At 44.8% G+C, this 22768-nt stretch overlaps 9 non-coding genes across 9 annotated transcripts; all 9 read right to left on the bottom strand.

Annotated features, from left to right (window-relative positions):
- Positions 1–186: 186 nt before the first annotated feature.
- On the bottom strand, positions 187–258 carry trnad-guc (transfer RNA aspartic acid (anticodon GUC)). The gene has a single exon. It is a non-coding gene; the product is annotated as a tRNA-Asp (tRNA).
- A 3162-nt stretch (positions 259–3420) lies between these two features.
- Positions 3421–3492, bottom strand: trnad-guc (transfer RNA aspartic acid (anticodon GUC)). Its single transcript has one exon. It is a non-coding gene; the product is annotated as a tRNA-Asp (tRNA).
- A 1998-nt stretch (positions 3493–5490) lies between these two features.
- On the bottom strand, positions 5491–5562 carry trnad-guc (transfer RNA aspartic acid (anticodon GUC)). The gene has a single exon. It is a non-coding gene; the product is annotated as a tRNA-Asp (tRNA).
- A 2582-nt stretch (positions 5563–8144) lies between these two features.
- On the bottom strand, positions 8145–8216 carry trnad-guc (transfer RNA aspartic acid (anticodon GUC)). The gene has a single exon. It is a non-coding gene; the product is annotated as a tRNA-Asp (tRNA).
- Positions 8217–10215: 1999 nt separating this feature from the next.
- trnad-guc (transfer RNA aspartic acid (anticodon GUC)) lies at positions 10216–10287 on the bottom strand. Its single transcript has one exon. It is a non-coding gene; the product is annotated as a tRNA-Asp (tRNA).
- Positions 10288–12287: 2000 nt separating this feature from the next.
- On the bottom strand, positions 12288–12359 carry trnad-guc (transfer RNA aspartic acid (anticodon GUC)). The gene has a single exon. It is a non-coding gene; the product is annotated as a tRNA-Asp (tRNA).
- Positions 12360–14359: 2000 nt separating this feature from the next.
- Positions 14360–14431, bottom strand: trnad-guc (transfer RNA aspartic acid (anticodon GUC)). The gene has a single exon. It is a non-coding gene; the product is annotated as a tRNA-Asp (tRNA).
- A 2581-nt stretch (positions 14432–17012) lies between these two features.
- Positions 17013–17084, bottom strand: trnad-guc (transfer RNA aspartic acid (anticodon GUC)). The gene has a single exon. It is a non-coding gene; the product is annotated as a tRNA-Asp (tRNA).
- A 3164-nt stretch (positions 17085–20248) lies between these two features.
- Positions 20249–20320, bottom strand: trnad-guc (transfer RNA aspartic acid (anticodon GUC)). Its single transcript has one exon. It is a non-coding gene; the product is annotated as a tRNA-Asp (tRNA).
- Positions 20321–22768: the final 2448 nt, after the last annotated feature.

Raw genomic sequence — 22768 nt, 5'->3', positions numbered from 1 at the left:
GCCACATGCAGCGGGAGAGCTGTCTCTTAGCGGAGTGATCTAATCTGGTGTGGTAATAGCATAAAAATGTGAAAAAGTAGAGTATATGTGTCGCATGGAAACTATGGCTGACGGCATACAGAATCGCAGTCGGCTGAGCAAACAAGCCCCGTGGCATTCAAACAGTGGGGCGTAAGGCAAAAGAGACTCCCCGTCGGGGAATCGAACCCCGGTCTTCCGCGTGACAGGCGGAGATACTGTCCACTATGCTAACGAGGAAAGCATGGCGGAGGGTGAGAAGGTGAATGACACTTTGGAAGGTTGACAACACGCCCGAACAGCCCGTCAATAAGCCTTGGAGTCGCTGTTAAGCTTGTCTCATGCTCAATCGCTGTCACGGCTCGGAAACAAGGTTGGCACATTGAAACGATCGAAACAGAAACCATCACAACATGAATGAACCAAGCAAATGCTCTTAAGTCTTGCCTCATAAGTCATTACGTGAAGCATCAGAGCATAAACCATCACAACATGAATGAACCAAGCGAATGCTCTTAAGTCTTGCCTCATAAGTCATTGCATAAACCATCACAACATAAATGAACCAAGCAATGCTCTTAAGACTTGGCTCATAAGTCATTACATAAACCATCACAACATAAACCATCACAACATAAATGAACCAAGCAAATGCTCTTCAGTCATGACTCATGCTCCCTTCCTCTGATGGCCAAGAGATAATGGCACTGGACTTGAACTACACCGGGGTTTAACCTGTGCAACTTGAAGCCTGTTATGAAACTGTGTCGAAATGCAGAGGGAACTCTATTCAGATGAGCAAGAAAGCACATTGGCATTCATCGAACACGCTTGCGCAATGCAAGGGCGTAATGCAAAACAGGTTCAGAACACGCGCGAACAGCCCGTAAATAAGCCTTGCAGTCCCTGTTAAGCCTTGTCTCATGCTCAATCGCTGTCACGGCTCGGAAACAAGGTTGGCACATTGAAACGATCGAAACAGAAACCATCACAACATGAATGAACCAAGCAAATGCTCTTAAGTCTTGCCTCATAAGTCATTACGTGAAGCATCAGAGCATAAACCATCACAACATAAATGAACCAAGCGAATGCTCTTAAGTCTTGCCTCATAAGTCATTACATAAACCATCACAACATAAATGAACCAAGCAATGCTCTTAAGACTTGGCTCATAAGTCATTACATAAACCATCACAACATAAACCATCACAACATAAATGAACCAAGCAAATGCTCTTCAGTCATGACTCATGCTCCCTTCCTCTGATGGCCAAGAGATAATGACACTGGACTTGAACTACACCGGGGTTTAACCTGTGCAACTTGAAGCCTGTTATGAAACTGTGTCGAAATGCAGAGGGAACTCTATTCAGATGAGCAAGAAAGCACATTGGCATTCATCGAACACGCTTGCGCAATGCAAGGGCGTAATGCAAAACAGGTTCAGAACACGCGCGAACAGCCCGTAAATAAGCCTTGGAGTCGCTGTTAAGCTTGTCTCATGCTCAATCGCTGTCACGGCTCGGAAACAAGGTTGGCACATTGAAACGATCGAAACAGAAACCATCACAACATGAATGAACCAAGCAAATGCTCTTAAGTCTTGCCTCATAAGTCATTACGTGAAGCATCAGAGCATAAACCATCACAACATAAATGAACCAAGCGAATGCTCTTAAGTCTTGCCTCATAAGTCATTACATAAACCATCACAACATAAATGAACCAAGCAATGCTCTTAAGACTTGGCTCATAAGTCATTACATAAACCATCACAACATAAACCATCACAACATAAATGAACCAAGCAAATGCTCTTCAGTCATGACTCATGCTCCCTTCCTCTGATGGCCAAGAGATAATGACACTGGACTTGAACTACACCGGGGTTTAACCTGTGCAACTTGAAGCCTGTTATGAAACTGTGTCGAAATGCAGAGGGAACTCTATTCAGATGAGCAAGAAAGCACATTGGCATTCATCGAACACGCTTGCGCAATGCAAGGGCGTAATGCAAAACAGGTTCAGAACACGCGCGAACAGCCCGTAAATAAGCCTTGGAGTCCCTGTTAAGCCTTGTCTCATGCTTAATCGCTGTCACGGCTCGGAAACAAGGTTGGCACATTGAAACGATCAAAACAGAAACCATCACAACATGAATGAACCAAGCAAATGCTCTTAAGTCTTGCCTCATAAGTCATTACATGAAGCATCAGAGCATAAACCATCACAACATAAATGAACCAAGCGAATGCTCTTAAGTCTTGGCTCATAAGTCATTACATAAACCATCACAACATAAACCATCACAACATAAATGAACCAAGCAATGCTCTTGAGTCTTGGCTCATGAGTCATTACATAAACCATCACAACATAAACCATCAGAACATAACTGAACCAAGGAAATGCTCTTACGTCTTGGATCACGCTGCCTTACTCTGATGGCCAAGAGAAAATGACACTGGACTTGGAATGCACTGGGGTCTCCCCTACGCAACTCGATGCCTGCTCAACGCATGTCAACTGTCTGCGTCAACTAACTCGTGGGCACTATCTTCCCGACTGCAGAGAGGAAAGGACACTGGACTTGAACTACACCGGGGTTTCACCTGTGCAACTTGAAGCCTGTTATGAAACTGTGTCGTAATGCAGAGGGAACTCTATTCAGATGAGCAAGAAAGCACATTGGCATTCATCGAACACGCTTGCGCAAAACAAATTTTCTATCCTGGAAAATGCTTTGACGTAAAGTACGTCGTCCGAATGTGTTCATGTAAACTAGTAAAGGCTCTATTCACTTGAGTGAAATAAATGTACTGATGAGGGCGTCCACGTGCGGAAACCTGAGAATATAAACGAGACTGCAAAGTTGTGGCTGAAGAAGGGTCTAACACGGACAAACACGTCCGTCCGCTCCGGTAGAAAGCCTAGTGTTTCCTTAAATCACGTTAAGGCCTCGTACTCTAAATCCAACGTGGTTTTCTCGTGCAGGTATGAACCCTGCTTGTAGCGTTGTCGGCTGTAGGTGTCAAGTCACTGGTGCTCAATCTCCTGCTGTTTATTTAAAGCAAGTGGCACATACAGACTGTTTAATTGGCAACACGTTAAATCAACCTGCAAGGGCTGCTTTGTTCATGGCACAGTGTCCCAAAACTTATAACGACGTGCAGCCTGTGGTGAAGAATGTATTGTTCTCCCCTGTGTAATACAGCCACATGCAGCGGGAGAGCTGTCTCTTAGCGGAGTGATCTAATCTGGTGTGGTAATAGCATAAAAATGTGAAAAAGTAGAGTATATGTGTCGCATGGAAACTATGGCTGACGGCATACAGAATCGCAGTCGGCTGAGCAAACAAGCCCCGTGGCATTCAAACAGTGGGGCGTAAGGCAAAAGAGACTCCCCGTCGGGGAATCGAACCCCGGTCTTCCGCGTGACAGGCGGAGATACTGTCCACTATACTAACGAGGAAAGCATGGCGAAGGGTGAGAAGGTGAATGACACTTTGGAAGGTTGACAACACGCCCGAACAGCCCGTCAATAAGCCTTGAGTCGCTGTTAAGCTTGTCTCATGCTCAATCGCTGTCACGGCTCGGAAACAAGGTTGGCACATTGAAACGATCGAAACAGAAACCATCACAACATGAATGAACCAAGCAAATGCTCTTAAGTCTTGCCTCATAAGTCATTACGTGAAGCATCAGAGCATAAACCATCACAACATAAATGAACCAAGCGAATGCTCTTAAGTCTTGCCTCATAAGTCATTACATAAACCATCACAACATAAATGAACCAAGCAATGCTCTTAAGACTTGGCTCATAAGTCATTACATAAACCATCACAACATAAACCATCACAACATAAATGAACCAAGCAAATGCTCTTCAGTCATGACTCATGCTCCCTTCCTCTGATGGCCAAGAGATAATGACACTGGACTTGAACTACACCGGGGTTTAACCTGTGCAACTTGAAGCCTGTTATGAAACTGTGTCGAAATGCAGAGGGAACTCTATTCAGATGAGCAAGAAAGCACATTGGCATTCATCGAACACGCTTGCGCAATGCAAGGGCGTAATGCAAAACAGGTTCAGAACACGCGCGAACAGCCCGTAAATAAGCCTTGGAGTCCCTGTTAAGCCTTGTCTCATGCTTAATCGCTGTCACGGCTCGGAAACAAGGTTGGCACATTGAAACGATCAAAACAGAAACCATCACAACATGAATGAACCAAGCAAATGCTCTTAAGTCTTGCCTCATAAGTCATTACATGAAGCATCAGAGCATAAACCATCACAACATAAATGAACCAAGCGAATGCTCTTAAGTCTTGGCTCATAAGTCATTACATAAACCATCACAACATAAACCATCACAACATAAATGAACCAAGCAATGCTCTTGAGTCTTGGCTCATGAGTCATTACATAAACCATCACAACATAAACCATCAGAACATAACTGAACCAAGGAAATGCTCTTACGTCTTGGATCACGCTGCCTTACTCTGATGGCCAAGAGAAAATGACACTGGACTTGGAATGCACTGGGGTCTCCCCTACGCAACTCGATGCCTGCTCAACGCATGTCAACTGTCTGTGTCAACTAACTCGTGGGCACTATCTTCCCGACTGCAGAGAGGAAAGGACACTGGACTTGAACTACACCGGGGTTTCACCTGTGCAACTTGAAGCCTGTTATGAAACTGTGTCGTAATGCAGAGGGAACTCTATTCAGATGAGCAAGAAAGCACATTGGCATTCATCGAACACGCTTGCGCAAAACAAATTTTCTATCCTGGAAAATGCTTTGACGTAAAGTACGTCGTCCGAATGTGTTCATGTAAACTAGTAAAGGCTCTATTCACTTGAGTGAAATAAATGTACTGATGAGGGCGTCCACGTGCGGAAACCTGAGAATATAAACGAGACTGCAAAGTTGTGGCTGAAGAAGGGTCTAACACGGACAAACACGTCCGTCCGCTCCGGTAGAAAGCCTAGTGTTTCCTTAAATCACGTTAAGGCCTCGTACTCTAAATCCAACGTGGTTTTCTCGTGCAGGTATGAACCCTGCTTGTAGCGTTGTCGGCTGTAGGTGTCAAGTCACTGGTGCTCAATCTCCTGCTGTTTATTTAAAGCAAGTGGCACATACAGACTGTTTAATTGGCAACACGTTAAATCAACCTGCAAGGGCTGCTTTGTTCATGGCACAGTGTCCCAAAACTTATAACGACGTGCAGCCTGTGGTGAAGAATGTATTGTTCTCCCCTGTGTAATACAGCCACATGCAGCGGGAGAGCTGTCTCTTAGCGGAGTGATCTAATCTGGTGTGGTAATAGCATAAAAATGTGAAAAAGTAGAGTATATGTGTCGCATGGAAACTATGGCTGACGGCATACAGAATCGCAGTCGGCTGAGCAAACAAGCCCCGTGGCATTCAAACAGTGGGGCGTAAGGCAAAAGAGACTCCCCGTCGGGGAATCGAACCCCGGTCTTCCGCGTGACAGGCGGAGATACTGTCCACTATACTAACGAGGAAAGCATGGCGGAGGGTGAGAAGGTGAATGACACTTTGGAAGGTTGACAACACGCCCGAACAGCCCGTCAATAAGCCTTGGAGTCGCTGTTAAGCTTGTCTCATGCTCAATCGCTGTCACGGCTCGGAAACAAGGTTGGCACATTGAAACGATCGAAACAGAAACCATCACAACATGAATGAACCAAGCAAATGCTCTTAAGTCTTGCCTCATAAGTCATTACGTGAAGCATCAGAGCATAAACCATCACAACATGAATGAACCAAGCGAATGCTCTTAAGTCTTGCCTCATAAGTCATTACATAAACCATCACAACATAAATGAACCAAGCAATGCTCTTAAGACTTGGCTCATAAGTCATTACATAAACCATCACAACATAAACCATCACAACATAAATGAACCAAGCAAATGCTCTTCAGTCATGACTCATGCTCCCTTCCTCTGATGGCCAAGAGATAATGGCACTGGACTTGAACTACACCGGGGTTTAACCTGTGCAACTTGAAGCCTGTTATGAAACTGTGTCGAAATGCAGAGGGAACTCTATTCAGATGAGCAAGAAAGCACATTGGCATTCATCGAACACGCTTGCGCAATGCAAGGGCGTAATGCAAAACAGGTTCAGAACACGCGCGAACAGCCCGTAAATAAGCCTTGGAGTCCCTGTTAAGCCTTGTCTCATGCTCAATCGCTGTCACGGCTCGGAAACAAGGTTGGCACATTGAAACGATCAAAACAGAAACCATCACAACATGAATGAACCAAGCAAATGCTCTTAAGTCTTGCCTCATAAGTCATTACGTGAAGCATCAGAGCATAAACCATCACAACATAAATGAACCAAGCGAATGCTCTTAAGTCTTGCCTCATAAGTCATTACATAAACCATCACAACATAAATGAACCAAGCAATGCTCTTAAGACTTGGCTCATAAGTCATTACATAAACCATCACAACATAAACCATCACAACATAAATTAACCAAGCAAATGCTCTTCAGTCATGACTCATGCTCCCTTCCTCTGATGGCCAAGAGATAATGACACTGGACTTGAACTACACCGGGGTTTAACCTGTGCAACTTGAAGCCTGTTATGAAACTGTGTCGAAATGCAGAGGGAACTCTATTCAGATGAGCAAGAAAGCACATTGGCATTCATCGAACACGCTTGCGCAATGCAAGGGCGTAATGCAAAACAGGTTCAGAACACGCGCGAACAGCCCGTAAATAAGCCTTGGAGTCCCTGTTAAGCCTTGTCTCATGCTCAATCGCTGTCACGGCTCGGAAACAAGGTTGGCACATTGAAACGATCAAAACAGAAACCATCACAACATGAATGAACCAAGCAAATGCTCTTAAGTCTTGCCTCATAAGTCATTACATGAAGCATCAGAGCATAAACCATCACAACATAAATGAACCAAGCGAATGCTCTTAAGTCTTGGCTCATAAGTCATTACATAAACCATCACAACATAAACCATCACAACATAAATGAACCAAGCAATGCTCTTGAGTCTTGGCTCATGAGTCATTACATAAACCATCACAACATAAACCATCAGAACATAACTGAACCAAGGAAATGCTCTTACGTCTTGGATCACGCTGCCTTACTCTGATGGCCAAGAGAAAATGACACTGGACTTGGAATGCACTGGGGTCTCCCCTACGCAACTCGATGCCTGCTCAACGCATGTCAACTGTCTGTGTCAACTAACTCGTGGGCACTATCTTCCCGACTGCAGAGAGGAAAGGACACTGGACTTGAACTACACCGGGGTTTCACCTGTGCAACTTGAAGCCTGTTATGAAACTGCGTCGTAATGCAGAGGGAACTCTATTCAGATGAGCAAGAAAGCACATTGGCATTCATCGAACACGCTTGCGCAAAACAAATTTTCTATCCTGGAAAATGCTTTGACGTAAAGTACGTCGTCCGAATGTGTTCATGTAAACTAGTAAAGGCTCTATTCACTTGAGTGAAATAAATGTACTGATGAGGGCGTCCACGTGCGGAAACCTGAGAATATAAACGAGACTGCAAAGTTGTGGCTGAAGAAGGGTCTAACACGGACAAACACGTCCGTCCGCTCCGGTAGAAAGCCTAGTGTTTCCTTAAATCACGTTAAGGCCTCGTACTCTAAATCCAACGTGGTTTTCTCGTGCAGGTATGAACCCTGCTTGTAGCGTTGTCGGCTGTAGGTGTCAAGTCACTGGTGCTCAATCTCCTGCTGTTTATTTAACGCAAGTGGCACATACAGACTGTTTAATTGGCAACACGTTAAATCAACCTGCAAGGCCTGCTTTGTTCATGGCACAGTGTCCCAAAACTTATAACGACGTGCAGCCTGTGGTGAAGAATGTATTGTTCTCCCCTGTGTAATACAGCCACATGAAGCGGGAGAGCTTGTCTCTTAGCGGAGTGATCTAATCTGGTGTGGTAATAGCATAAAAATGTGAAAAAGTAGAGTATATGTGTCGCATGGAAACTATGGCTGACGGCATACAGAATCGCAGTCGGCTGAGCAAACAAGCCCCGTGGCATTCATACAGTGGGGCGTAAGGCAAAAGAGACTCCCCGTCGGGGAATCGAACCCCGGTCTTCCGCGTGACAGGCGGAGATACTGTCCACTATACTAACGAGGAAAGCATGGCGAAGGGTGAGAAGGTGAATGACACTTTGGAAGGTTGACAACACGCCCGAACAGCCCGTCAATAAGCCTTGGAGTCGCTGTTAAGCTTGTCTCATGCTCAATCGCTGTCACGGCTCGGAAACAAGGTTGGCACATTGAAACGATCGAAACAGAAACCATCACAACATGAATGAACCAAGCAAATGCTCTTAAGTCTTGCCTCATAAGTCATTACGTGAAGCATCAGAGCATAAACCATCACAACATGAATGAACCAAGCGAATGCTCTTAAGTCTTGCCTCATAAGTCATTACATAAACCATCACAACATAAATGAACCAAGCAATGCTCTTAAGACTTGGCTCATAAGTCATTACATAAACCATCACAACATAAACCATCACAACATAAATGAACCAAGCAAATGCTCTTCAGTCATGACTCATGCTCCCTTCCTCTGATGGCCAAGAGATAATGGCACTGGACTTGAACTACACCGGGGTTTAACCTGTGCAACTTGAAGCCTGTTATGAAACTGTGTCGAAATGCAGAGGGAACTCTATTCAGATGAGCAAGAAAGCACATTGGCATTCATCGAACACGCTTGCGCAATGCAAGGGCGTAATGCAAAACAGGTTCAGAACACGCGCGAACAGCCCGTAAATAAGCCTTGGAGTCCCTGTTAAGCCTTGTCTCATGCTCAATCGCTGTCACGGCTCGGAAACAAGGTTGGCACATTGAAACGATCAAAACAGAAACCATCACAACATAAATGAACCAAGCAAATGCTCTTAAGTCTTGCCTCATAAGTCATTACATGAAGCATCAGAGCATAAACCATCACAACATAAATGAACCAAGCGAATGCTCTTAAGTCTTGGCTCATAAGTCATTACATAAACCATCACAACATAAACCATCACAACATAAATGAACCAAGCAATGCTCTTGAGTCTTGGCTCATGAGTCATTACATAAACCATCACAACATAAACCATCAGAACATAACTGAACCAAGGAAATGCTCTTACGTCTTGGATCACGCTGCCTTACTCTGATGGCCAAGAGAAAATGACACTGGACTTGGAATGCACTGGGGTCTCCCCTACGCAACTCGATGCCTGCTCAACGCATGTCAACTGTCTGTGTCAACTAACTCGTGGGCACTATCTTCCCGACTGCAGAGAGGAAAGGACACTGGACTTGAACTACACCGGGGTTTCACCTGTGCAACTTGAAGCCTGTTATGAAACTGCGTCGTAATGCAGAGGGAACTCTATTCAGATGAGCAAGAAAGCACATTGGCATTCATCGAACACGCTTGCGCAAAACAAATTTTCTATCCTGGAAAATGCTTTGACGTAAAGTACGTCGTCCGAATGTGTTCATGTAAACTAGTAAAGGCTCTATTCACTTGAGTGAAATAAATGTACTGATGAGGGCGTCCACGTGCGGAAACCTGAGAATATAAACGAGACTGCAAAGTTGTGGCTGAAGAAGGGTCTAACACGGACAAACACGTCCGTCCGCTCCGGTAGAAAGCCTAGTGTTTCCTTAAATCACGTTAAGGCCTCGTACTCTAAATCCAACGGGGTTTTCTCGTGCAGGTATGAACCCTGCTTGTAGCGTTGTCGGCTGTAGGTGTCAAGTCACTGGTGCTCAATCTCCTGCTGTTTATTTAAAGCAAGTGGCACATACAGACTGTTTAATTGGCAACACGTTAAATCCACTTGCAAGGCCTGCTTTGTTCATGGCACAGTGTCCCAAAACTTATAACGACGTGCAGCCTGTGGTGAAGAATGTATTGTTCTCCCCTGTGGAATACAGCCACATGCAGCGGGAGAGCTGTCTCTTAGCGGAGTGATCTAATCTGGTGTGGTAATAGCATAAAAATGTGAAAAAGTAGAGTATATGTGTCGCATGGAAACTGTGGCTGACGGCATACAGAATCGCAGTCGGCTGAGCAAACAAGCCCCGTGGCATTCATACAGTGGGGCGTAAGGCAAAAGAGACTCCCCGTCGGGGAATCGAACCCCGGTCTTCCGCGTGACAGGCGGAGATACTGTCCACTATACTAACGAGGAAAGCGTGGCGGCGGGTGAGAAGGCGAACGACACTTTGGAAGGTTGACAACACGCCCGAACAGCCCGTAAATAAGCCTTGGAGTCCCTGTTAAGCCTTGTCTCATGCTCAATCGCTGTCACGGCTCGGAAACAAGGTTGGCACATTGAAACGATCGAAACAGAAACCATCACAACATGAATGAACCAAGCAAATGCTCTTAAGTCTTGCCTCATAAGTCATTACGTGAAGCATCAGAGCATAAACCATCACAACATAAATGAACCAAGCGAATGCTCTTAAGTCTTGCCTCATAAGTCATTACATAAACCATCACAACATAAATGAACCAAGCAATGCTCTTAAGACTTGGCTCATAAGTCATTACATAAACCATCACAACATAAACCATCACAACATAAATGAACCAAGCAAATGCTCTTCAGTCATGACTCATGCTCCCTTCCTCTGATGGCCAAGAGATAATGACACTGGACTTGAACTACACCGGGGTTTAACCTGTGCAACTTGAAGCCTGTTATGAAACTGTGTCGAAATGCAGAGGGAACTCTATTCAGATGAGCAAGAAAGCACATTGGCATTCATCGAACACGCTTGCGCAATGCAAGGGCGTAATGCAAAACAGGTTCAGAACACGCGCGAACAGCCCGTAAATAAGCCTTGGAGTCCCTGTTAAGCCTTGTCTCATGCTCAATCGCTGTCACGGCTCGGAAACAAGGTTGGCACATTGAAACGATCAAAACAGAAACCATCACAACATGAATGAACCAAGCAAATGCTCTTAAGTCTTGCCTCATAAGTCATTACATGAAGCATCAGAGCATAAACCATCACAACATAAATGAACCAAGCGAATGCTCTTAAGTCTTGGCTCATAAGTCATTACATAAACCATCACAACATAAACCATCACAACATAAATGAACCAAGCAATGCTCTTGAGTCTTGGCTCATGAGTCATTACATAAACCATCACAACATAAACCATCAGAACATAACTGAACCAAGGAAATGCTCTTACGTCTTGGATCACGCTGCCTTACTCTGATGGCCAAGAGAAAATGACACTGGACTTGGAATGCACTGGGGTCTCCCCTACGCAACTCGATGCCTGCTCAACGCATGTCAACTGTCTGCGTCAACTAACTCGTGGGCACTATCTTCCCGACTGCAGAGAGGAAAGGACACTGGACTTGAACTACACCGGGGTTTCACCTGTGCAACTTGAAGCCTGTTATGAAACTGCGTCGTAATGCAGAGGGAACTCTATTCAGATGAGCAAGAAAGCACATTGGCATTCATCGAACACGCTTGCGCAAAACAAATTTTCTATCCTGGAAAATGCTTTGACGTAAAGTACGTCGTCCGAATGTGTTCATGTAAACTAGTAAAGGCTCTATTCACTTGAGTGAAATAAATGTACTGATGAGGGCGTCCACGTGCGGAAACCTGAGAATATAAACGAGACTGCAAAGTTGTGGCTGAAGAAGGGTCTAACACGGACAAACACGTCCGTCCGCTCCGGTAGAAAGCCTAGTGTTTCCTTAAATCACGTTAAGGCCTCGTACTCTAAATCCAACGTGGTTTTCTCGTGCAGGTATGAACCCTGCTTGTAGCGTTGTCGGCTGTAGGTGTCAAGTCACTGGTGCTCAATCTCCTGCTGTTTATTTAAAGCAAGTGGCACATACAGACTGTTTAATTGGCAACACGTTAAATCCACTTGCAAGGCCTGCTTTGTTCATGGCACAGTGTCCCAAAACTTATAACGACGTGCAGCCTGTGGTGAAGAATGTATTGTTCTCCCCTGTGGAATACAGCCACATGCAGCGGGAGAGCTGTCTCTTAGCGGAGTGATCTAATCTGGTGTGGTAATAGCATAAAAATGTGAAAAAGTAGAGTATATGTGTCGCATGGAAACTGTGGCTGACGGCATACAGAATCGCAGTCGGCTGAGCAAACAAGCCCCGTGGCATTCATACAGTGGGGCGTAAGGCAAAAGAGACTCCCCGTCGGGGAATCGAACCCCGGTCTTCCGCGTGACAGGCGGAGATACTGTCCACTATACTAACGAGGAAAGCGTGGCGGCGGGTGAGAAGGCGAACGACACTTTGGAAGGTTGACAACACGCCCGAACAGCCCGTAAATAAGCCTTGGAGTCCCTGTTAAGCCTTGTCTCATGCTCAATCGCTGTCACGGCTCGGAAACAAGGTTGGCACATTGAAACGATCGAAACAGAAACCATCACAACATGAATGAACCAAGCAAATGCTCTTAAGTCTTGCCTCATAAGTCATTACGTGAAGCATCAGAGCATAAACCATCACAACATGAATGAACCAAGCGAATGCTCTTAGGTCTTGCCTCATAAGTCATTACATAAACCATCACAACATAAATGAACCAAGCAATGCTCTTAAGACTTGGCTCATAAGTCATTACATAAACCATCACAACATAAACCATCACAACATAAATGAACCAAGCAAATGCTCTTCAGTCATGACTCATGCTCCCTTCCTCTGATGGCCAAGAGATAATGACACTGGACTTGAACTACACCGGGGTTTAACCTGTGCAACTTGAAGCCTGTTATGAAACTGTGTCGAAATGCAGAGGGAACTCTATTCAGATGAGCAAGAAAGCACATTGGCATTCATCGAACACGCTTGCGCAATGCAAGGGCGTAATGCAAAACAGGTTCAGAACACGCGCGAACAGCCCGTAAATAAGCCTTGGAGTCCCTGTTAAGCCTTGTCTCATGCTCAATCGCTGTCACGGCTCGGAAACAAGGTTGGCACATTGAAACGATCAAAACAGAAACCATCACAACATGAATGAACCAAGCAAATGCTCTTAAGTCTTGCCTCATAAGTCATTACATGAAGCATCAGAGCATAAACCATCACAACATAAATGAACCAAGCGAATGCTCTTAAGTCTTGGCTCATAAGTCATTACATAAACCATCACAACATAAACCATCACAACATAAATGAACCAAGCAATGCTCTTGAGTCTTGGCTCATGAGTCATTACATAAACCATCACAACATAAACCATCAGAACATAACTGAACCAAGGAAATGCTCTTACGTCTTGGATCACGCTGCCTTACTCTGATGGCCAAGAGAAAATGACACTGGACTTGGAATGCACTGGGGTCTCCCCTACGCAACTCGATGCCTGCTCAACGCATGTCAACTGTCTGTGTCAACTAACTCGTGGGCACTATCTTCCCGACTGCAGAGAGGAAAGGACACTGGACTTGAACTACACCGGGGTTTCACCTGTGCAACTTGAAGCCTGTTATGAAACTGCGTCGTAATGCAGAGGGAACTCTATTCAGATGAGCAAGAAAGCACATTGGCATTCATCGAACACGCTTGCGCAAAACAAATTTTCTATCCTGGAAAATGCTTTGACGTAAAGTACGTCGTCCGAATGTGTTCATGTAAACTAGTAAAGGCTCTATTCACTTGAGTGAAATAAATGTACTGATGAGGGCGTCCACGTGCGGAAACCTGAGAATATAAACGAGACTGCAAAGTTGTGGCTGAAGAAGGGTCTAACACGGACAAACACGTCCGTCCGCTCCGGTAGAAAGCCTAGTGTTTCCTTAAATCACGTTAAGGCCTCGTACTCTAAATCCAACGTGGTTTTCTCGTGCAGGTATGAACCCTGCTTGTAGCGTTGTCGGCTGTAGGTGTCAAGTCACTGGTGCTCAATCTCCTGCTGTTTATTTAAAGCAAGTGGCACATACAGACTGTTTAATTGGCAACACGTTAAATCAACCTGCAAGGGCTGCTTTGTTCATGGCACAGTGTCCCAAAACTTATAACGACGTGCAGCCTGTGGTGAAGAATGTATTGTTCTCCCCTGTGGAATACAGCCACATGCAGCGGGAGAGCTGTCTCTTAGCGGAGTGATCTAATCTGGTGTGGTAATAGCATAAAAATGTGAAAAAGTAGAGTATATGTGTCGCATGGAAACTATGGCTGACGGCATACAGAATCGCAGTCGGCTGAGCAAACAAGCCCCGTGGCATTCAAACAGTGGGGCGTAAGGCAAAAGAGACTCCCCGTCGGGGAATCGAACCCCGGTCTTCCGCGTGACAGGCGGAGATACTGTCCACTATACTAACGAGGAAAGCATGGCGGAGGGTGAGAAGGTGAATGACACTTTGGAAGGTTGACAACACGCCCGAACAGCCCGTCAATAAGCCTTGGAGTCGCTGTTAAGCTTGTCTCATGCTCAATCGCTGTCACGGCTCGGAAACAAGGTTGGCACATTGAAACGATCGAAACAGAAACCATCACAACATGAATGAACCAAGCAAATGCTCTTAAGTCTTGCCTCATAAGTCATTACGTGAAGCATCAGAGCATAAACCATCACAACATGAATGAACCAAGCGAATGCTCTTAAGTCTTGCCTCATAAGTCATTACATAAACCATCACAACATAAATGAACCAAGCAATGCTCTTAAGACTTGGCTCATAAGTCATTACATAAACCATCACAACATAAACCATCACAACATAAATGAACCAAGCAAATGCTCTTCAGTCATGACTCATGCTCCCTTCCTCTGATGGCCAAGAGATAATGGCACTGGACTTGAACTACACCGGGGTTTAACCTGTGCAACTTGAAGCCTGTTATGAAACTGTGTCGAAATGCAGAGGGAACTCTATTCAGATGAGCAAGAAAGCACATTGGCATTCATCGAACACGCTTGCGCAATGCAAGGGCGTAATGCAAAACAGGTTCAGAACACGCGCGAACAGCCCGTAAATAAGCCTTGGAGTCCCTGTTAAGCCTTGTCTCATGCTCAATCGCTGTCACGGCTCGGAAACAAGGTTGGCACATTGAAACGATCGAAACAGAAACCATCACAACATGAATGAACCAAGCAAATGCTCTTAAGTCTTGCCTCATAAGTCATTACGTGAAGCATCAGAGCATAAACCATCACAACATAAATGAACCAAGCGAATGCTCTTAAGTCTTGCCTCATAAGTCATTACATAAACCATCACAACATAAATGAACCAAGCAATGCTCTTAAGACTTGGCTCATAAGTCATTACATAAACCATCACAACATAAACCATCACAACATAAATGAACCAAGCAAATGCTCTTCAGTCATGACTCATGCTCCCTTCCTCTGATGGCCAAGAGATAATGACACTGGACTTGAACTACACCGGGGTTTAACCTGTGCAACTTGAAGCCTGTTATGAAACTGTGTCGAAATGCAGAGGGAACTCTATTCAGATGAGCAAGAAAGCACATTGGCATTCATCGAACACGCTTGCGCAATGCAAGGGCGTAATGCAAAACAGGTTCAGAACACGCGCGAACAGCCCGTAAATAAGCCTTGGAGTCCCTGTTAAGCCTTGTCTCATGCTCAATCGCTGTCACGGCTCGGAAACAAGGTTGGCACATTGAAACGATCAAAACAGAAACCATCACAACATGAATGAACCAAGCAAATGCTCTTAAGTCTTGCCTCATAAGTCATTACATGAAGCATCAGAGCATAAACCATCACAACATAAATGAACCAAGCGAATGCTCTTAAGTCTTGGCTCATAAGTCATTACATAAACCATCACAACATAAACCATCACAACATAAATGAACCAAGCAATGCTCTTGAGTCTTGGCTCATGAGTCATTACATAAACCATCACAACATAAACCATCAGAACATAACTGAACCAAGGAAATGCTCTTACGTCTTGGATCACGCTGCCTTACTCTGATGGCCAAGAGAAAATGACACTGGACTTGGAATGCACTGGGGTCTCCCCTACGCAACTCGATGCCTGCTCAACGCATGTCAACTGTCTGTGTCAACTAACTCGTGGGCACTATCTTCCCGACTGCAGAGAGGAAAGGACACTGGACTTGAACTACACCGGGGTTTCACCTGTGCAACTTGAAGCCTGTTATGAAACTGCGTCGTAATGCAGAGGGAACTCTATTCAGATGAGCAAGAAAGCACATTGGCATTCATCGAACACGCTTGCGCAAAACAAATTTTCTATCCTGGAAAATGCTTTGACGTAAAGTACGTCGTCCGAATGTGTTCATGTAAACTAGTAAAGGCTCTATTCACTTGAGTGAAATAAATGTACTGATGAGGGCGTCCACGTGCGGAAACCTGAGAATATAAACGAGACTGCAAAGTTGTGGCTGAAGAAGGGTCTAACACGGACAAACACGTCCGTCCGCTCCGGTAGAAAGCCTAGTGTTTCCTTAAATCACGTTAAGGCCTCGTACTCTAAATCCAACGTGGTTTTCTCGTGCAGGTATGAACCCTGCTTGTAGCGTTGTCGGCTGTAGGTGTCAAGTCACTGGTGCTCAATCTCCTGCTGTTTATTTAAAGCAAGTGGCACATACAGACTGTTTAATTGGCAACACGTTAAATCAACCTGCAAGGGCTGCTTTGTTCATGGCACAGTGTCCCAAAACTTATAACGACGTGCAGCCTGTGGTGAAGAATGTATTGTTCTCCCCTGTGTAATACAGCCACATGCAGCGGGAGAGCTGTCTCTTAGCGGAGTGATCTAATCTGGTGTGGTAATAGCATAAAAATGTGAAAAAGTAGAGTATATGTGTCGCATGGAAACTATGGCTGACGGCATACAGAATCGCAGTCGGCTGAGCAAACAAGCCCCGTGGCATTCAAACAGTGGGGCGTAAGGCAAAAGAGACTCCCCGTCGGGGAATCGAACCCCGGTCTTCCGCGTGACAGGCGGAGATACTGTCCACTATACTAACGAGGAAAGCATGGCGGAGGGTGAGAAGGTGAATGACACTTTTGAAGGTTGACAACACGCCCGAACAGCCCGTCAATAAGCCTTGGAGTCGCTGTTAAGCTTGTCTCATGCTCAATCGCTGTCACGGCTCGGAAACAAGGTTGGCACATTGAAACGATCGAAACAGAAACCATCACAACATGAATGAACCAAGCAAATGCTCTTAAGTCTTGCCTCATAAGTCATTACGTGAAGCATCAGAGCATAAACCATCACAACATGAATGAACCAAGCGAATGCTCTTAAGTCTTGCCTCATAAGTCATTACATAAACCATCACAACATAAATGAACCAAGCAATGCTCTTAAGACTTGTCTCATAAGTCATTACATAAACCATCACAACATAAACCATCACAACATAAATGAACCAAGCAAATGCTCTTCAGTCATGACTCATGCTCCCTTCCTCTGATGGCCAAGAGATAATGGCACTGGACTTGAACTACACCGGGGTTTAACCTGTGCAACTTGAAGCCTGTTATGAAACTGCGTCGTAATGCAGAGGGAACTCTATTCAGATGAGCAAGAAAGCACATTGGCATTCATCGAACACGCTTGCGCAATGCAAGGGCGTAATGCAAAACAGGTTCAGAACACGCGCGAACAGCCCGTAAATAAGCCTTGGAGTCCCTGTTAAGCCTTGTCTCATGCTCAATCGCTGTCACGGCTCGGAAACAAGGTTGGCACATTGAAACGATCGAAACAGAAACCATCACAACATGAATGAACCAAGCAAATGCTCTTAAGTCTTGCCTCATAAGTCATTACGTGAAGCATCAGAGCATAAACCATCACAACATAAATGAACCAAGCGAATGCTCTTAAGTCTTGCCTCATAAGTCATTACATAAACCATCACAACATAAATGAACCAAGCAATGCTCTTAAGACTTGGCTCATAAGTCATTACATAAACCATCACAACATAAACCATCACAACATAAATGAACCAAGCAAATGCTCTTCAGTCATGACTCATGCTCCCTTCCTCTGATGGCCAAGAGATAATGACACTGGACTTGAACTACACCGGGGTTTAACCTGTGCAACTTGAAGCCTGTTATGAAACTGTGTCGAAATGCAGAGGGAACTCTATTCAGATGAACAAGAAAGCACATTGGCATTCATCGAACACGCTTGCGCAATGCAAGGGCGTAATGCAAAACAGGTTCAGAACACGCGCGAACAGCCCGTAAATAAGCCTTGGAGTCGCTGTTAAGCTTGTCTCATGCTCAATCGCTGTCACGGCTCGGAAACAAGGTTGGCACATTGAAACGATCGAAACAGAAACCATCACAACATGAATGAACCAAGCAAATGCTCTTAAGTCTTGCCTCATAAGTCATTACGTGAAGCATCAGAGCATAAACCATCACAACATAAATGAACCAAGCGAATGCTCTTAAGTCTTGCCTCATAAGTCATTACATAAACCATCACAACATAAATGAACCAAGCAATGCTCTTAAGACTTGGCTCATAAGTCATTACATAAACCATCACAACATAAACCATCACAACATAAATGAACCAAGCAAATGCTCTTCAGTCATGACTCATGCTCCCTTCCTCTGATGGCCAAGAGATAATGACACTGGACTTGAACTACACCGGGGTTTAACCTGTGCAACTTGAAGCCTGTTATGAAACTGTGTCGAAATGCAGAGGGAACTCTATTCAGATGAGCAAGAAAGCACATTGGCATTCATCGAACACGCTTGCGCAATGCAAGGGCGTAATGCAAAACAGGTTCAGAACACGCGCGAACAGCCCGTAAATAAGCCTTGGAGTCCCTGTTAAGCCTTGTCTCATGCTCAATCGCTGTCACGGCTCGGAAACAAGGTTGGCACATTGAAACGATCAAAACAGAAACCATCACAACATGAATGAACCAAGCAAATGCTCTTAAGTCTTGCCTCATAAGTCATTACATGAAGCATCAGAGCATAAACCATCACAACATAAATGAACCAAGCGAATGCTCTTAAGTCTTGGCTCATAAGTCATTACATAAACCATCACAACATAAACCATCACAACATAAATGAACCAAGCAATGCTCTTGAGTCTTGGCTCATGAGTCATTACATAAACCATCACAACATAAACCATCAGAACATAACTGAACCAAGGAAATGCTCTTACGTCTTGGATCACGCTGCCTTACTCTGATGGCCAAGAGAAAATGACACTGGACTTGGAATGCACTGGGGTCTCCCCTACGCAACTCGATGCCTGCTCAACGCATGTCAACTGTCTGTGTCAACTAACTCGTGGGCACTATCTTCCCGACTGCAGAGAGGAAAGGACACTGGACTTGAACTACACCGGGGTTTCACCTGTGCAACTTGAAGCCTGTTATGAAACTGTGTCGTAATGCAGAGGGAACTCTATTCAGATGAGCAAGAAAGCACATTGGCATTCATCGAACACGCTTGCGCAAAACAAATTTTCTATCCTGGAAAATGCTTTGACGTAAAAAGTACGTCGTCCGAATGTGTTCATGTAAACTAGTAAAGGCTCTATTCACTTGAGTGAAATAAATGTACTGATGAGGGCGTCCACGTGCGGAAACCTGAGAATATAAACGAGACTGCAAAGTTGTGGCTGAAGAAGGGTCTAACACGGACAAACACGTCCGTCCGCTCCGGTAGAAAGCCTAGTGTTTCCTTAAATCACGTTAAGGCCTCGTACTCTAAATCCAACGTGGTTTTCTCGTGCAGGTATGAACCCTGCTTGTAGCGTTGTCGGCTGTAGGTGTCAAGTCACTGGTGCTCAATCTCCTGCTGTTTATTTAAAGCAAGTGGCACATACAGACTGTTTAATTGGCAACACGTTAAATCAACCTGCAAGGGCTGCTTTGTTCATGGCACAGTGTCCCAAAACTTATAACGACGTGCAGCCTGTGGTGAAGAATGTATTGTTCTCCCCTGTGTAATACAGCCACATGCAGCGGGAGAGCTGTCTCTTAGCGGAGTGATCTAATCTGGTGTGGTAATAGCATAAAAATGTGAAAAAGTAGAGTATATGTGTCGCATGGAAACTATGGCTGACGGCATACAGAATCGCAGTCGGCTGAGCAAACAAGCCCCGTGGCATTCAAACAGTGGGGCGTAAGGCAAAAGAGACTCCCCGTCGGGGAATCGAACCCCGGTCTTCCGCGTGACAGGCGGAGATACTGTCCACTATACTAACGAGGAAAGCATGGCGGAGGGTGAGAAGGTGAATGACACTTTGGAAGGTTGACAACACGCCCGAACAGCCCGTCAATAAGCCTTGGAGTCGCTGTTAAGCTTGTCTCATGCTCAATCGCTGTCACGGCTCGGAAACAAGGTTGGCACATTGAAACGATCGAAACAGAAACCATCACAACATGAATGAACCAAGCAAATGCTCTTAAGTCTTGCCTCATAAGTCATTACGTGAAGCATCAGAGCATAAACCATCACAACATGAATGAACCAAGCGAATGCTCTTAAGTCTTGCCTCATAAGTCATTACATAAACCATCACAACATAAATGAACCAAGCAATGCTCTTAAGACTTGGCTCATAAGTCATTACATAAACCATCACAACATAAACCATCACAACATAAATGAACCAAGCAAATGCTCTTCAGTCATGACTCATGCTCCCTTCCTCTGATGGCCAAGAGATAATGGCACTGGACTTGAACTACACCGGGGTTTAACCTGTGCAACTTGAAGCCTGTTATGAAACTGTGTCGAAATGCAGAGGGAACTCTATTCAGATGAGCAAGAAAGCACATTGGCATTCATCGAACACGCTTGCGCAATGCAAGGGCGTAATGCAAAACAGGTTCAGAACACGCGCGAACAGCCCGTAAATAAGCCTTGGAGTCCCTGTTAAGCCTTGTCTCATGCTCAATCGCTGTCACGGCTCGGAAACAAGGTTGGCACATTGAAACGATCAAAACAGAAACCATCACAACATGAATGAACCAAGCAAATGCTCTTAAGTCTTGCCTCATAAGTCATTACGTGAAGCATCAGAGCATAAACCATCACAACATAAATGAACCAAGCGAATGCTCTTAAGTCTTGCCTCATAAGTCATTACATAAACCATCACAACATAAATGAACCAAGCAATGCTCTTAAGACTTGGCTCATAAGTCATTACATAAACCATCACAACATAAACCATCACAACATAAATGAACCAAGCAAATGCTCTTCAGTCATGACTCATGCTCCCTTCCTCTGATGGCCAAGAGATAATGACACTGGACTTGAACTACACCGGGGTTTAACCTGTGCAACTTGAAGCCTGTTATGAAACTGTGTCGAAATGCAGAGGGAACTCTATTCAGATGAGCAAGAAAGCACATTGGCATTCATCGAACACGCTTGCGCAATGCAAGGGCGTAATGCAAAACAGGTTCAGAACACGCGCGAACAGCCCGTAAATAAGCCTTGGAGTCGCTGTTAAGCTTGTCTCATGCTCAATCGCTGTCACGGCTCGGAAACAAGGTTGGCACATTGAAACGATCGAAACAGAAACCATCACAACATGAATGAACCAAGCAAATGCTCTTAAGTCTTGCCTCATAAGTCATTACGTGAAGCATCAGAGCATAAACCATCACAACATAAATGAACCAAGCGAATGCTCTTAAGTCTTGCCTCATAAGTCATTACATAAACCATCACAACATAAATGAACCAAGCAATGCTCTTAAGACTTGGCTCATAAGTCATTACATAAACCATCACAACATAAACCATCACAACATAAATGAACCAAGCAAATGCTCTTCAGTCATGACTCATGCTCCCTTCCTCTGATGGCCAAGAGATAATGACACTGGACTTGAACTACACCGGGGTTTAACCTGTGCAACTTGAAGCCTGTTATGAAACTGTGTCGAAATGCAGAGGGAACTCTATTCAGATGAGCAAGAAAGCACATTGGCATTCATCGAACACGCTTGCGCAATGCAAGGGCGTAATGCAAAACAGGTTCAGAACACGCGCGAACAGCCCGTAAATAAGCCTTGGAGTCCCTGTTAAGCCTTGTCTCATGCTCAATCGCTGTCACGGCTCGGAAACAAGGTTGGCACATTGAAACGATCAAAACAGAAACCATCACAACATGAATGAACCAAGCAAATGCTCTTAAGTCTTGCCTCATAAGTCATTACGTGAAGCATCAGAGCATAAACCATCACAACATAAATGAACCAAGCGAATGCTCTTAAGTCTTGCCTCATAAGTCATTACATAAACCATCACAACATAAATGAACCAAGCAATGCTCTTAAGACTTGGCTCATAAGTCATTACATAAACCATCACAACATAAACCATCACAACATAAATGAACCAAGCAAATGCTCTTCAGTCATGACTCATGCTCCCTTCCTCTGATGGCCAAGAGATAATGACACTGGACTTGAACTACACCGGGGTTTAACCTGTGCAACTTGAAGCCTGTTATGAAACTGTGTCGAAATGCAGAGGGAACTCTATTCAGATGAGCAAGAAAGCACATTGGCATTCATCGAACACGCTTGCGCAATGCAAGGGCGTAATGCAAAACAGGTTCAGAACACGCGCGAACAGCCCGTAAATAAGCCTTGGAGTCCCTGTTAAGCCTTGTCTCATGCTCAATCGCTGTCACGG

Source organism: Ictalurus punctatus, chromosome 14 (genome assembly GCF_001660625.3).
Source record: "Ictalurus punctatus breed USDA103 chromosome 14, Coco_2.0, whole genome shotgun sequence".
Classification (NCBI taxonomy): domain Eukaryota; kingdom Metazoa; phylum Chordata; class Actinopteri; order Siluriformes; family Ictaluridae; genus Ictalurus; species Ictalurus punctatus.
The sequence above is the reverse complement of the archived record's forward strand: the minus strand, read 5'-3'. Positions and strand labels throughout refer to the sequence as shown.